This window comes from Hordeum vulgare, chromosome 5H (assembly GCF_904849725.1).
Source record: "Hordeum vulgare subsp. vulgare chromosome 5H, MorexV3_pseudomolecules_assembly, whole genome shotgun sequence".
In the NCBI taxonomy this organism is placed as follows: Eukaryota; Viridiplantae; Streptophyta; class Magnoliopsida; order Poales; family Poaceae; genus Hordeum; species Hordeum vulgare.
Window position 1 is genome coordinate 336066657 of NC_058522.1, and position 7748 is coordinate 336074404.

Below are 7748 nucleotides of genomic sequence, written 5' to 3' on the forward strand. Positions count from 1 at the left end.
GATCATGGGACAGATCGTGGGACGGTTCGTGGGATGGTTCGCGGGGTGGATCGAGGGACGTGAGGACATTCCACTACATCAACCACGTTTATTAACGCTTCTGATGTACGATCTACAAGGGTACGTAGATCTGAAATGCCCCTCGTAGATGGACATCACCATGATAGGTCTTCGTGCGCATAGGAAATTTTTTGTTTCCTCAAGGAGTTCATGTTCTACCACATCTATTACCTTTTGTAGGGTGGTGCCTCCTAGAATGGTGAGGTGTCACTTGGGAGCCTCCTACTTCGTGTTGTAGAGTTGAACCAAGATGTTTGTAAGGGCAAGGAGATCGCCTACTTCGTGAATATCCACCGTGACTAAGGCTAGTCCTTCGTGGGCAGAAGTCGTGGTGGAATTGACAAGGCCGCTTATTTATGGACCCCTTGTTGGTGGAGCCCTCCATGGACTCTGTGTGGGTTTAAGTCTCCACTAACATGGACGTACGATAGCGCCACCTAGTGGAACCATGCCAAAAATTGTCGTGTCAACCTAATGCGTTTGATCTCCCTACCTTACTCTTTTACTTTACATTTGCATATTCTACATTCCGATGTTGTACTCTTAGAACTGCATCTGTAGGGTGTACTTGACTTGCCTTAACTATCAAAACTGTCACTCAACTAAAATTGGGAAAAAGCTAAATTATTATCTTGTCAAGTAGTCTTATCACCCCCTCTCTAGACATACTTTCGATCCTACAAGTTGTATGATAGCTTTGGTCTCCATTGTATTGGTTTCAGAACCTAGGAGAGTATGGCGTTTAGTGAGGGAAATTATCACCGTCGAGGTCGATACATTGATGGCACTAATTTTTCTAGTTGGAAGCGTAAGATGAAAAAGCATATTGGTGGTTTTAATCCTCATGTTTGGGTTGTTATTCATATTGGTGTGCAAGGTGATTTCTTTGGAGAAGGGCATGAACCAAATGGTGATGCGACAACCAAAGAACTAAAGTTGTTGCAACTCAATGCACAAGCCTACGACATCATCTTCAACTGTCTATGCCCCAAAGAATTCAACAAAATCAGCCTCCTTGAGAATGCAAAAGAATTTTGGGATACTTTGATCGATATGCACAAAGGTACTGATTCTGTCAAAGAATCTAAGTTGGATGTGCTTCAAATTCAGCTTGACAAGTTCAAGATTAAGGATGGTGAAGGTGCAGTTGAAATATATTCTAGGCTAGCCTTACTCATGGTAGATATTCACCACGGCTTGTCAAGAATTAAGCCGTGGTGGAATTGACAAGTTCAAGATTAAGGATGGTGAAGGTGCCGTTGAACCAAGCATGTCAAGAAGAAGACATCGAGCTCATGTTGGTGAATGGGTTTCTCGCTCCAAGTCTGAGAACCATTCCGGGAGAAGCTATCACTCCAACTCCGACTATAGTCAAGATGAAGGTGTTGCCCGCATTGCACTTGTTTCCTCCAACTCCTACGACTTATTTGATTCACCAAATGAAGGGTTCCAAAATTTCTTCAAGGCTAAATGCCCCAAGGTATCACACCACGAGTATCTTGATTTCAATAGTGATTATGATGACTTGTAAGGAGAAGATGACTTGCTCTTTGACAAAACTAATCATTGCAATAAAAATGCACTTGCTAATTATCATGCTAGTCAAGAGAAATCGAGTGATGATGATAAGAAAGAGACAGATCGACCAACTCAAGAATTAAACACTCTTAAGCTAGTTCATGAAACTACTCTAGAAGATCATAGAGAGCTTGCAAGAACTCATGAGAAGCTACACTTCGAAAAACTCAATTTGGAGAAAGAGCATGAGTTCCTAAAAGCGATCAATGATGATCTTCGAAAGAAGAGTTCTTCTTATCTAGCCAAACAATTAATATTATCTACTTTTGTTCCACAAGTTAAACCTAAGAACAATAGTAACCAAGGCAAGAAAGTTTCTTCATCTAGTAACAACCATGCTAAAGCCAAATCTAATGATGTTGTTACCAGTAGCTCTATTGATTCCACTAATGATTCTCTTAGCCAAGTTACATTTGAGCAAGAAAATTATTTATTAAAAGGGATTATAGAGAGAGGTGTCTTCAAGAGTATTGCCGGAAGTAAACAATTTGGGGAAATTGTGCGCAAGCAAGGAGGACATCAGAAGAAACAAGGTGTTGGCTACTTCAACGTCAATAGAGATGATTGAGAAGAAGGTCGATATCCCATTCCTAAGTTTGTTTCTCAAGAGGAGAAGTATGATCCTACTCCTCCCAATGGAACAAGCTCACAAGATGACCTTCTACCACAAGACCACAAGGGCAATGGAAAGCTTCAAGAAGACCTTGACTTATTTGAAGAGGAACTCCAAGTCAATGTCAAGTGGATTCCCAAGGAAACTACTAGCACTACCTAATCTAGTGCTACCACAACTCCAAGGGTCCCTATCAAGTTGATGTGGATTCCCAAGAGGAAGAACTAGAAAGTTCTTGAGGGGTGACTCCGCCAATGAAATTCACTCCCATTCATTTTGGCAAGAACTATTTGCAAGCAACCTCAACCATATGCATTAGTTCAAGGAGTTACACATTCCCTCAAAGGTAAGCAAGGAACAATGTAACTAATGCATCTTTGGGCATCATCCCATTTATGTTTCACTCCATGTCCATAGATACTCTTCCATATGTTCCTCGTGCTTTGGGACTACCCATGTAGGTGAGAAGAGTAAGAAACAACAAGGATTGCTCCCAACTCAAGATGATCTTCATCAAGATTGAGAATCCACCACTACTTCACCTACTTGAAGTCTTCTACAACAAAACCCAAGGTTAGTTTATCCCTCTTAGGGGGGATATCATATCAAGGGGGAGCTTTACTCTAAATCTTGAGTATAAGCATATCCTAAGGATATGAACACATTAATGCTGAAGTAAAAGTGGTAACCCCACTCGTGCTTAAAGATGAGTATGACATATGATCAAGTATTCTTACTTGGCTCCTAATTCAATATACTCATATATAGATAACTTTGTCATTGCCCAAGTGCTTGATAGATGCTAGGATGTTCGTGCATGTTCACCATATTTTATCTATCATCTTATTGTGTGAGCATGTTGGTCTGCATATTCTTGCTCATTCGAGGACATCCAATTGTTGTTATTTGGTTCTTGATTTATCTTTTGCTAATTGGATGGACAAGAATGCCTAGGACCCTCCTCTAGCTATCTATGCTTTCTCATCTCAAGTTCTATTCATGCTTCATCACAAAACTTGAACAAGCGCTTGTCGATCCCTCTATGCAAAAGTGCACTCAGAGTTCCGTATCGTCAAAGGCTTCCTTCCAAAACCTCTTTGAAAATCTCGGTGAGACAAACCCCACAAACTCGGTTCCACCGAATTTCGAAAGATGATATGGTTTTCCATTCTCGGTACCACCAAATCACAAACTCGGTTACACCGAGTTTCCCTGTCAGCTCACAGTAGAGGAACTCGGTGACACCGATTTTGTAATCTCGATGACACCAATAGCGAATGGGTATATATTCCAGCAGGCGGTTCTTTGAATTTAGATCGTCAAAAACATTTTCCCACAAAACCCTAAGTTGCCCCGAGGACCCATGGTCATCGCCTTTTCCTCCCTTTGCGCCTCCACCATTGGGAATCGCCGCCATTGACGGAATCTTCGCCGCTATCACCAATGTAGCCGGACCGTCACCAAGCTAGGGTACGGATCCGATCTCCTTCTCCGTTCCTCTATCCAACTTATACACATTTGGGAATTTTATCTACAAACCACCATCTGCAAACCCTTCCCTTCCATCAGAGTATCTCGTAGCATATAGAAAGATGAAATTTTGGATCTGATCTACCGCAGCATGCAACTCGGTGAGACCGACTTGGTAGAATCGGTTCCGCCGATTTCACTTTTAGGGTTCCTCATAAGCAAATCGGTGAGACCGAGCAGATCCTTTTGGTCCCATCAAAATAGACTACCAAGTTTCTGTTACTCGAGTAAGCCTTCTCGGTGACTCCGAAATTACCAACCCGGTGCCACCGATTTACATCCTGTAGAACATCATACCCTAAGTTTCTAAATTCAAATTTTTAAAAATCCTTTTGTGTTTTGTGATGCTCAATCCTTCTTCTCTTCTATATTTGCTTCACATATCTCCTTGTTTGTTGGTCTGTTGGTTGCTTGATTTGTTTGTCGGGATGTCAGGATCTGATGATAGCTAGAATGATTGCAGAGAGAATAGTGCTGAGATGCAGTGGCGGAGGCAATGCCCAGCCACCCTGGGAAGTTTCCCACGCACCCTCGTCCAAGACACTTGCGATGTATCGCTATTATGAGGGGCAATTACTGTTCGATGGATTGGTTTACCTGGGAAAAAATAAATGGGCCACAGCAGCCCACCACAATGCACCGTGCAATAGCCCAGTCAGGCAACAGCGAGGCCAATAGCCCAATATACATAATACACACGTCTGGGAATCCCTCGCTGGCTCACTTGGAACGATTGCAGACTCCCCCGTCGCTTTGTTTGCTCACATGCGGCTGGCGACGACCAAACGCAGAGCCCGACGGCGGCAAGTGGACTTGAGGGTGAGGTACCCGGCGGCCTGGGTAGTGTACTCGTTCGGTCATCCCTTCTCAATTCTCACTGCTTTGGTAGTTTGGCTTCGGTTTGGTAAGAAACTGAGTAACTAATCTCCATCAGTATTAGGGTTAGCCGGCTAGGGAACTAAGTAACTAATCACCAATTCTCCATCAAAATTTGTTCTTGTAGAATTAATTGGAAGGAGAGCTCTTGCCCCAACTATATGTACAACAGTAGAGGGGAAGATAAAATAGATTACAAATTAGTCCGTGTTTCTTTCAGGTCAGGACCTCACCTCCTAAAGTTTTGATCCTCGTATGATTTTCTCACCATCTCATCTCACGTATATGTATTCAATCTATAGTAGAATTGTAGAACTAAGTAGTAGTACTTAGTTGTGAATCTGATTAGTACTTCTAGTTGCTTACTTAGACTGTGTTATTTCTTTGATCTAAGTACTTACGTACTATTAATTTGCACTTGTTGTAATCATTTCTTATTTACTTGTTTAACAACTAACTTCAAACTTTATCATTAAATTTCAGAAATGAGGAGGTCCTTAGTTAATAGAGCAAGCATTGAAAATGGGAATGGCGTGCAATTAGAAATAGAAGTCGAGGCACCACCAGCTCCTAACATTGCCTTTGAATTTAATACAAATGATATTGAGCGTGATCCAGGAAAGAGAAAACAAATTTATGAGTATCCTCAAAATATTCAAGATCAAGTGGGAAGATCATATGCATTGAAGGGTACAATGCAGCCAGATTTGTATAAATCTCCTCGTACTGAGTTTGGAAGTTCACATTCATCAAGAGCTTTTTCTAAAACTTGGTGCAAAAATCATTCATGGATTGAATACAGTGGGAGGAAGAAGGCGGCTTATTGTTTTCATTGCTATGCTAATTGTTTGCAGTTGGTGGTTGTCTCTGTTGCTAGTAGCTGCTCATCTATTCATGATTTCTTTGAGTATATCTCCTTAATTGTGACAAGAAGTTCATCTTCAAGAGAAGGGATGAATTGGCAGAGGCACAACACCAAAATATTCTGCATAGACTTGAGAGTGGTGAGATATCGACAGGAAGGGGCTTGCACCAAACATCTACTCTTGCTAGACCAGGTGATACTAGATGGGTTCCCATCATACTACCTTGCCTCGTTTGAATCAAATGTGGTCCTCCGTGTTACAAGTGCTTAATACGGTTGATGTACATGGACATGGGCCATCTCAAGCAGCTAGTTTGATAGAAAAAATGGAGAGTTTTAAATTTTCTTTCATTCTAAAGCTTATGTTGAAGTTGTTTGGCATCACAAATGAGCTCTCATAAGTCTTGCAAAGAAAATATCTTAATATTGTGCTTGCCATGGAGTTAGTGGATGATGTCAAAGCTCGTCTCACAACATTAAGAGAGAGTGGTTGGGATGATTTATTTTGTGATGTTCAAGAATTTTGTGCTGCTGATAGTATTCCAGTGCAAAACATGGATAAAGTAATACCAGTTCGTGGTCATTCAAGGAAAGTAGGGAGGACTATAACTAATCTTCACCATTACCGTGCAGAGATTTTTTATGTTGCTATTGACAAAATATGCGTGGATATAGATCACCGTTTTAGCGAAGGAGCTAATGGTGGGCTTGATTGCTTCTCATGTCTTGACCCCCATAATTCTTTATCCAAGTTTAATGTTGATGAGCTTGTGCGTCTTGCTGAAATTTATCATGATGATTTTTCAAATGATGACCATGGAACAGTAAGAGATATACTTCTCACTTATATAAGTCAGGTGAAAAGGCATGCTTCTTTTTCTACTTGTGATGATGTTCAAAGTTTGGTCATGAAAATGGTTGAAACTAAGAAACATTTGATATTTCAATTGATATGCAAACTTATTAAGTTGGCTTTGATATTGCCGGTGTCAACGGCATCTGTTGAGACAACTTTTCGACAATGAAGATTATCAAGACTAAACTGCGTAGCAAGATCAATAATGAATGGTTCAGTGACTTGATCATATGTTACACCGAACGGGAGTTATTCAAGTGAGTTGATGATAAGGATATTATTCGAACGTTGCAATTAGCACTGGGAAAGGGCATTTGCCTCGTGATTTTCTGTAGTGCATTGTCGGTATGTTTCATCTGACCATCTCTATTCTTGCAAAGCTGGATATGTATATTTTGTTGTTATGTCTCAACTTTATTTGGATATTGATATATTAGCTCACGTCAAAATTAAATTTTGTGTGATTATTATGGTTATGATTTCATTTGATTATTAAAGTGGACTTGCACGAAGTGGTGGTATTCTATATGTTGTGTATTTGAATATGCGGGTTTGGATTTCTAGATTATACACTTAGTCTTAACTTGCCCAGGCTCCATAAAATTTCTAGCTCCGCCACTGTTGAGATGGACCCAGGTACAAGCCCAGAGAAGACTGACTCTGAGCCTCGATCTTACACCTCTCATGGCTTGCCCAAGGCAGCCACCAGGGAGAGGAAGAAACTGAACTGAGATGAAGACGACTCAGATTTTGTGCCAGAGGAAACTTGAGCTCCTCCAAAAGCTCCTATCAAGAAGACTGTCAGGAAAGAGTATGCTAAGCCTGCTGATGTTTGAGCTCTTGAATTTGCAAGGCAAGGGGTGACACTTTCCCTTGACAATCCTTCCAAGAAGGCTGGTGCAAAGAGAGCAAGGAAGAGGATAGTTCATGTTGTTGGGAGACAGACTTCTATGTATGAGGACCAAGAAGAAGCTGCTGGAGAAGATGAGATCCGAGATCCTCCTAAGAAGAAGAAGCTCATGGTTGATGTCGTGCCAAATAAATATGCTCCTAAGGCTCCTGCTAAGGCTAAAAAGGTAGTAGCTCATAGGAAGACTACAAAGGACATTCCTCCAGCTGCCAAGGAGAAAGGCCCTGCTTCTAGTGCAGAGGAAGAAGAAGAGAATGCACACATTCTCAGAAATCTCCGACCAAATCTGCCACTACACAATGCTGCTCACCCAGTATAAGAAGACATGAAGAAGAGGAAAGATGCAAGTTTGAGGAAATGGAGACCTGCTGATCCATATGCCATCCCGAGAAGAATTGCTATTGATCCAAGGTTTCACACTAGGGAACCACAAGTTTTCTATGAGACTGTCTTGTATGAC

General features: G+C 41.3%; 1 pseudogene; it reads left to right on the top strand.

Moving 5' to 3' along the window:
* The first annotated feature begins 5142 nt into the window (after nt 1-5142).
* LOC123396682 lies at nt 5143-6713 on the top strand (annotated as a pseudogene).
* Nucleotides 6714-7748: the final 1035 nt, after the last annotated feature.